This window comes from Mus caroli, chromosome 11 (genome assembly GCF_900094665.2).
Source record: "Mus caroli chromosome 11, CAROLI_EIJ_v1.1, whole genome shotgun sequence".
Lineage (NCBI taxonomy): Eukaryota > Metazoa > Chordata > Mammalia > Rodentia > Muridae > Mus > Mus caroli.
The window spans coordinates 116,453,463-116,460,159 of record NC_034580.1 but is presented as its reverse complement, the minus strand read 5'-3'; positions in this window follow the sequence as shown (position 1 = coordinate 116,460,159).

Genomic DNA, 6,697 nt, shown 5'->3' with positions numbered 1-6,697 from the left:
AAAAAAAAAAAAAAAAAAAAAACCCTCACCTTGTTTTTCTGTTTGTTTGTTTGTTCTTGAGGATGGATTCTGTGTGACTCTGGCTGTCCTGGGACTTGATCTGTCCTCAAAGATCCACCTGCCTCTGCCTCCAGTGCCAGGATTAAAGGCTTGTGCCACACTGTTTTTGTTTTGTTTTTAAAAGCTCTGGTTGGGCTGCAGAGATTGCTCAGTGGTTAAGAGCACCGACTGCTCTTCTGAAGGTCCTGAGTTCAAATCCCAGCAACCACATGGTGGCTCACAACCATCTGTGATGAGATCTGACGCCCTCTTCTGGTGCATCTGAAGACAGCTAGAGTGTACTTAATATAATAAATAAGTCTTTAAAAAAAAAAAAAAGCTCTGGTTAACAGTGTTTGCTGTGCCAAGCATGGTAGCACACGCCTTTAATCCCAGCACTCAGGAGGCAGAGGCAGGTGGATTTCTGAGTTCGAGGCCAGCCTGGTCTACAGAATAAGTTCCAGGAGAGCCAGGGCTACACAGAGAAACCCTGTCTCTAAAAACAAAAACAAAAAACAAACAAACAAACAAAAAAAGCTCTCTTACAGGAGATCCAAGTTTGGGTCCCTTATTCACGTGCAGCTTAAGTGCTGTGGCTACAGCTCCAGAGTATCTGATATTTCCTTCTGGCCTCTGAGGGTACACACACCCATGTGACCTAATGCATGAACACACAAATATGTTTTGGGAGGGAAAGTAAGAGCTGGTAAGATGGCTCAGGAGGTAAAGGCAACTACTGCTGAGTCTATTTCAGTGTGTGTGTGGTGAGTGTATATGGCTCAATAGGGTATGCGTGCAGTGCTCACAATTGTTGCAGGATTTTCCCTGTCCAATCGCATTAGAGCAGTGGGAGGCTTGTGATTGGACAGGAGAAGGGAGGCAGAGTGAGGAGTTGAGACAGAGAGAGAGCCAGCCTGGTCTACAGAGTGAGTTCCAGGACAGCCAGGGCTACACAGAGAAACCCTGTCTCAAAAAAACGAAAAAAAAAAAAAAAAAAGCTAGAATAAGTGGGTTAAAGCTTTATCATCATTGAGCTCTAAAATTTTGTATTGGCATCTTGTAAATTGCGTTGTTACATATTTGATTGGCTAAGCATTAAGAGTCTTGATTCTACTGGGTAATTAAGTGTTGAGATGACTAACCGGGGTTCTTGGGGCATTGTGTGAAAGAGAGAGGAACTTGGGGCCCCCGTCTGAGAGATGGTGGCAACAGGAGTGTGGGAGTGTGGCCTAGCCCTGCTGAGAGTTGGCGGGTTCATTTTTTAATATTTCCTATAACACAATGATTAGAAGATAGTGTTGGGTCCCCTAGAACTGAGTTCCTAGCCCTTGTGAGCAATCACATAGGCACTCAGAAATAAATCCAGGTCCTCTGCCATTACAGCAAGTCTTCTTAACTGTTGAGTTCTCTCTCAGCCTTTGACACACAGCTTGAAAACCAGTATGAGAACTGGGGATTGGAAGTCCTGATTTAGAAAAATAGGCTGGGGATGGTGGTGTACATTCTTAATCCCAGCACTGGGGAGGCAAAGGCAGGTAGATCTCTGCCTATGGTTCTTGGCCAGCCTGGTCTACATAGTGTGTTCCAAACATGGAAAGACTTTGTGTCAAGAAAAAAGAAACTAAGGCTGTGCATGATGGCGTATACCTGTAGTTCTAGCCCTTGAGAAGGGCAAGCAGGAAGGTAAGTCACCTTCAGCTGCACTGTGAGTTCAAAGCCAGCCTAGGCTACATAAGACTTTAAAAACAGTAGTTTGGAGCTGGAGAGATGGCTCAATGGTTAAGAGCACCAACTGTTCTTCAGAAGGTCCTGAGTTCAAATTCCAGCAACCACATGGTGGCTCAAAATCACCCATAATGAGATCTGACGTCCTCTTCTGGTGTGTCTGAAGACAGCCACAGTGTACTTAGATAGAATAATAAATAAATCTTACAAAAACAATAGTTTGTGGAAATGTCATTTTTATTTCCTCAGATGAGAACTGTACCCAAGCTGTGTGAACACGTGACTTGGGCTGAACCCAGAGCATTACTTTCTCTGTTTTAACTATCCCTAGACCTAGGCCTGGAGGATTCTAGTCTCTATACAATCTAATCTTCCAAGCTGACTGGTTCAAACTGGCTTCTCTCAGCTTCTGACTGAATTGCTCTGCTTGGCCTTAAACTAACTGGCAATTTATTCTCTGGTTTGCTCTGTATTCACCTGTAACCTCTCTGGAAAACTGTCCTGGTGAAACTGCCACCTCCTCCTCCTTCTTCCCCCACCCCCCATCCCTTTCCCATGCTGTTCTTTTTTTTCCCCCAATGTATTTATTTATTTTATATACCTGAGTACACTGTAGCCATCTTCAGACACACCAGAAGAGGGCATCAGATCCCATTACAGATGGTTGTGAGCCACCGAGTGGTTACTGGGAATTGAACTCAGGACCTCTGGAAAGAGAGTCAGTGTTCTTAACCACTGAGCCATCTCTCCAGCCTTCCTGTGTTGTTCTTGTGAGAGTTGGGTGTATCCAGTCTCCAACTCATTCTGTCAAATCCTTTTCACTTTTGTCACTTTGGCCCTCAGTTTGACATCACTTTCGAACATGGCTGCTTCCTTCTACAAACTAACTTTACCTTCATTGTTCGGGAATAAAGGTGTATACTGAGGGCGTGTCTGTATTCCGGCCAGAGGGATTAAAGGTGTGTGGTGCGCCTGCATTCCAGTCGGATCACACAGACCTGGGTCTTTAGATATGATTCTCTGCCAAGTCAGCTATGTTGCTGGATTAAAATTCCTCTACAAGTTTGACTTGAAGAACCTCAACTTTTTCTTTCTTTCTTTCTTTCTTTCTTTCTTTCTTTCTTTCTTGCTTGCTTGCTTGCTTGCTTGCTTGCTTGCTTGCTTTCTTTTCTTTTTCTTTCTTTCTTTCTTCCTTTCTTTCTTTAGATTTATTTATTTATTTATTTATTTACTGTTTGAGTACACCATAGCTCTCTTCAGACACGCCAGAAGAGAGCATCGTATCCTATTACAGATGGTTGTGAGCTACCATGTGGTTGCTGGGAATTGAACTCAAGACCTCTGGAAGATTAGTCAGTGCTCCTAACCGCTGAGCCATCTCTCCAGCCCAAACCTTAACTTTCTTAGTTCCCATGGAGAAACTAAGACTGGAATCAGTTAATGATTCCCAGTCTCAAAGCAACCATCTCGAGCTGTAGGCAGTGGTGACCTGGAGCTGGCTTCCTCACACTGCCCAGCACTGCTGAGAGTATGGCAGTATCTGAGAGTCTTAGGGTCACAGGGCTCAGAGTGGTCACTGGACCCTGACAGTAATGTTTCAGGCTGCTTTAGGTCAGACAGAGCCTACATACAGCCTTATCAATATTCTGAGGAGCCCTGCCTGTGTTTACACGTGTGCATGCACACAAGCTTTCTGAAGCCATCCAGAGCAGAACATCTTCACGTCATCAAGGCTAGGTGCCCTTCTGCTTGTAACTATTGCCCTAGACACAGCTGTTGGGGTAGGCTGAAGGACTTGACAAGTATGGTTGTCTCCCAGGTTGTGGGGTGTGGTCATCTCCCCATGGTTACCTTCTCCTGCCATAAAAGCTCACACTATCCCAGGGATGCTCCTATCTATCTGATCACAACGAGCAGAGGAAGAGGACCCTCTGTCACAAACTCAGGCAGTGTCAGATGGCCCAGGTATCTGTCACTCCAAGGCTGTACATTCTGACTCAGCAGCTGGGTCAGCTGTCCACTCATGCTGCCTTCATTGGCTCTTGATGACTGACTATAGGGCCAGGTTCCAGCTGCGTCAGCTCCTCCAGCTTCTGAGGGGACCTGCCGACACAATGGACCACATTCATCTCAAAGTGGGTACAGTAACTTTGGAGCTTGGGTTGTGGGGAAGATATCAATTCTGTGCCCAAAATGTGAGTCAAGGCTCTGTGGCCAACATGACAGTACTTCCAGGGGAGAAAAAACAGCAGGGCTGTGAGCAGATATTTTCCAATCCCGGTACAAAGGTTTGCTGTACATCTGTCCTAGAGACAGCGCCAGAACCACTGCCCAGTTGTGCAGGGATTTAGTCTCTGGATAAGAAAGCTTCAGATCAGGCAGCCACTGTCACGCGCTCCGGAGAGCAGAGTGACTCACAGATGTCTTTCCCCTTTTGCAGAGGCAGCTGATGAGAGCATTCCAGAGCCAGGCTGTGCAGGGCAGCTACAGGGTGGTTTCTAAAACCTCTGTGGTTGGGCTAGTGGATTAGTAAGGTAATCAAAGGATCAGTGGGGCAGTGGTGAAGACTGGAATTTCCCAAACCACCTATCCCCTCCACAGGTAGCCAAAAGTCATTGGCCTGGGACTTAAAAAAGAGTACTGCCCTAATCTTCAAACTGGCTTTGCTGGATTACCAGACACCTAGCAACACCCAGGCACTGGGTACCTGTCACTGCTGTTGGCCTTGTCCGAGGTTTCCTTCTTCATTTTCTTGGTTTAATTTAACTTAGGCTTGTGTCAACCTTGCTGGCCTTGAACTCAGAATGATACTCAGGCTGGCTTTGGACTCAAGGCAAACCATCTGTCTTAGCCCCCAGAGTGTTGGAAGTACACGTTTGATGTAGTAGCCAGCACAAACACCAGACTTGTATTGGATTTTGGCAGTCTCGCTAGACATATGCTGTACCACAAAGCTACACTTCCTGTTGTGGACTTTTATAAACTAAAATTGGGTATAGTAACACAAGTTTGGAATCCCAGTGCTTATTGGTTGGTTGGTTGGTTGGTTGGTTGGTTGGTTGGTTGGTTGGTTAGTTGGTGGGTTGATGGGTTTGGTTTGGTTTTAAAACAGTTTCCCTGTGTAGCTCTGGCTGTCCTGGAACTAGCTCTGACCTCAAACTCACAGAGATCTGTCTGCCTCTGCCTCCTGAGCGTTCATACAAACCACCACCCACCTGGCAAGATGACTGAAAGCTTTCAGGCTGCTGGGCTGTGGTAGTACACACCTTTCGCCCCAGCACAGGTGGATCTCTGTAAGTTCAAGGCCTGCCTCCTCTTCTAAGTGAGTCCCAGGATATCCTGGGTTACACAAAGAAATGCTGTCTCGGGCTGGTGAGATGGCTCAGCGGTTAAGAGCTTGACTGCAATTCCAAAGGTCCTGAGTTCAAATCCCAGCAACCACATGGTGGCTCACAACCATCTGTACAGCTACAGTGTGCTCATATACATTAGATAAATAAATAAATCTCTAAAAAAATAAGAAAAAAATGCTATCTCAAAAAACAAACAAACAAACAAACAAACAAATAGAAGTCCCGAGGACTACAAAACGCTGGAGGTAACTGAGGTAACTGCTGTGTGATTTGTTTTGTTTTGTCGAGCCTTAAATTTCTGGCCTCTCTCTCCCAAGTGCTGGAATTACAGAAATTATCACCATCCCCAACTTTGTGTAAATGTTTTATTTCATCCTCCAAAACGTAGAAATTCTAACCCTCAAAGACTAGTCACTTTCTAAGCTTGTACTGGTTCGGGGACTCGGAGACAGAGGGATTCCAGGCTTTGTTTTCATGTCAGTCACCATAAGTGATTGACAGCTTGTTGAACTTGTTGAAAGTTGAGTATTCGAGGTAGAGAGTTCAGCTAGGAACACATGACACAGTTCCTAGGAACAGTGCTAGAAGACTTTGGGGCCTAGACTCTGACTCACACAGAAACCCCAAACTCAAGAACCTCTGTGCTCTAAATGGCCAAGGGCCTCACATGCTGACGGTTCCCAGACCTTATCTCAGTGGAGGCCACTCACTGATGGGAGGAGAGGGCCGCTCTTCTGGTCTTTGCTGCCATTCTGTTGGTTGCACCTTCATCTGAAGGCTTTCATTTGATCCTCTGAGCTGGGAGTACAGACACAACTTTTCCACAACATGAGAAAAGACAATCGGCACATCTAAGGGGGGGAGGGGTTCTGTCACCAGGCTACAGCGAAGGACATTCTGTTTCCTTACTTAAGGTAGGTAAGTTAGAAGACATGGTATCTGACTCCTCCCAAGCAACCAGGAGTTGGGGCTGTGCCCCAGAGAGATGCAGAGGTACAGAACCATCCCCAGCAGGTTCTCTCAGAGCCTCTTCAAGTTTCTGTGGTACTCCAGCTCAGGGAGTAGCCCCTGACACTGAGACTATGCTGAGACAACCCTGACAGGCAGGGCGTTCTCATTCAGTGCGTCTTGGAGCCAGTGGACCTCGGCTTTACACCTACAGGGTGTGTGACATGTTGGCTTGACGATGGCTGGAAAGCAGCCAGGTGATGTAAGGCCCACTGCTAACCACACTGCTGTCCCAGCTCACCAGCCTGCCAAGTCTCTGTCCAGGCACAGGCCTCTCACGATCACCTAGCAATCGCATCAGTATAGTGAGTGGGTTGTCTCCAGTCTCACAAATTTATGTCCTAGCTCTCAATACTACCTTTTTTTGCAGTTGTTTTGAGGTAGGTTTTGTGTGTGTGTGTGTGTGTGTGTGTGTGTGTGTAACAGCCCTGCCTGTCCTGGAACTCTGTTAGACCAGTCTGGTCTCAAACTGAGATCTGCCTGTCTCTGCTTTCTGAGTGCTGGGATTAAATAAAGGTGTGCAACACTGTGCCTGGCTGCTCTTGATACTTTTCAATGTGACTGTTTGGGTA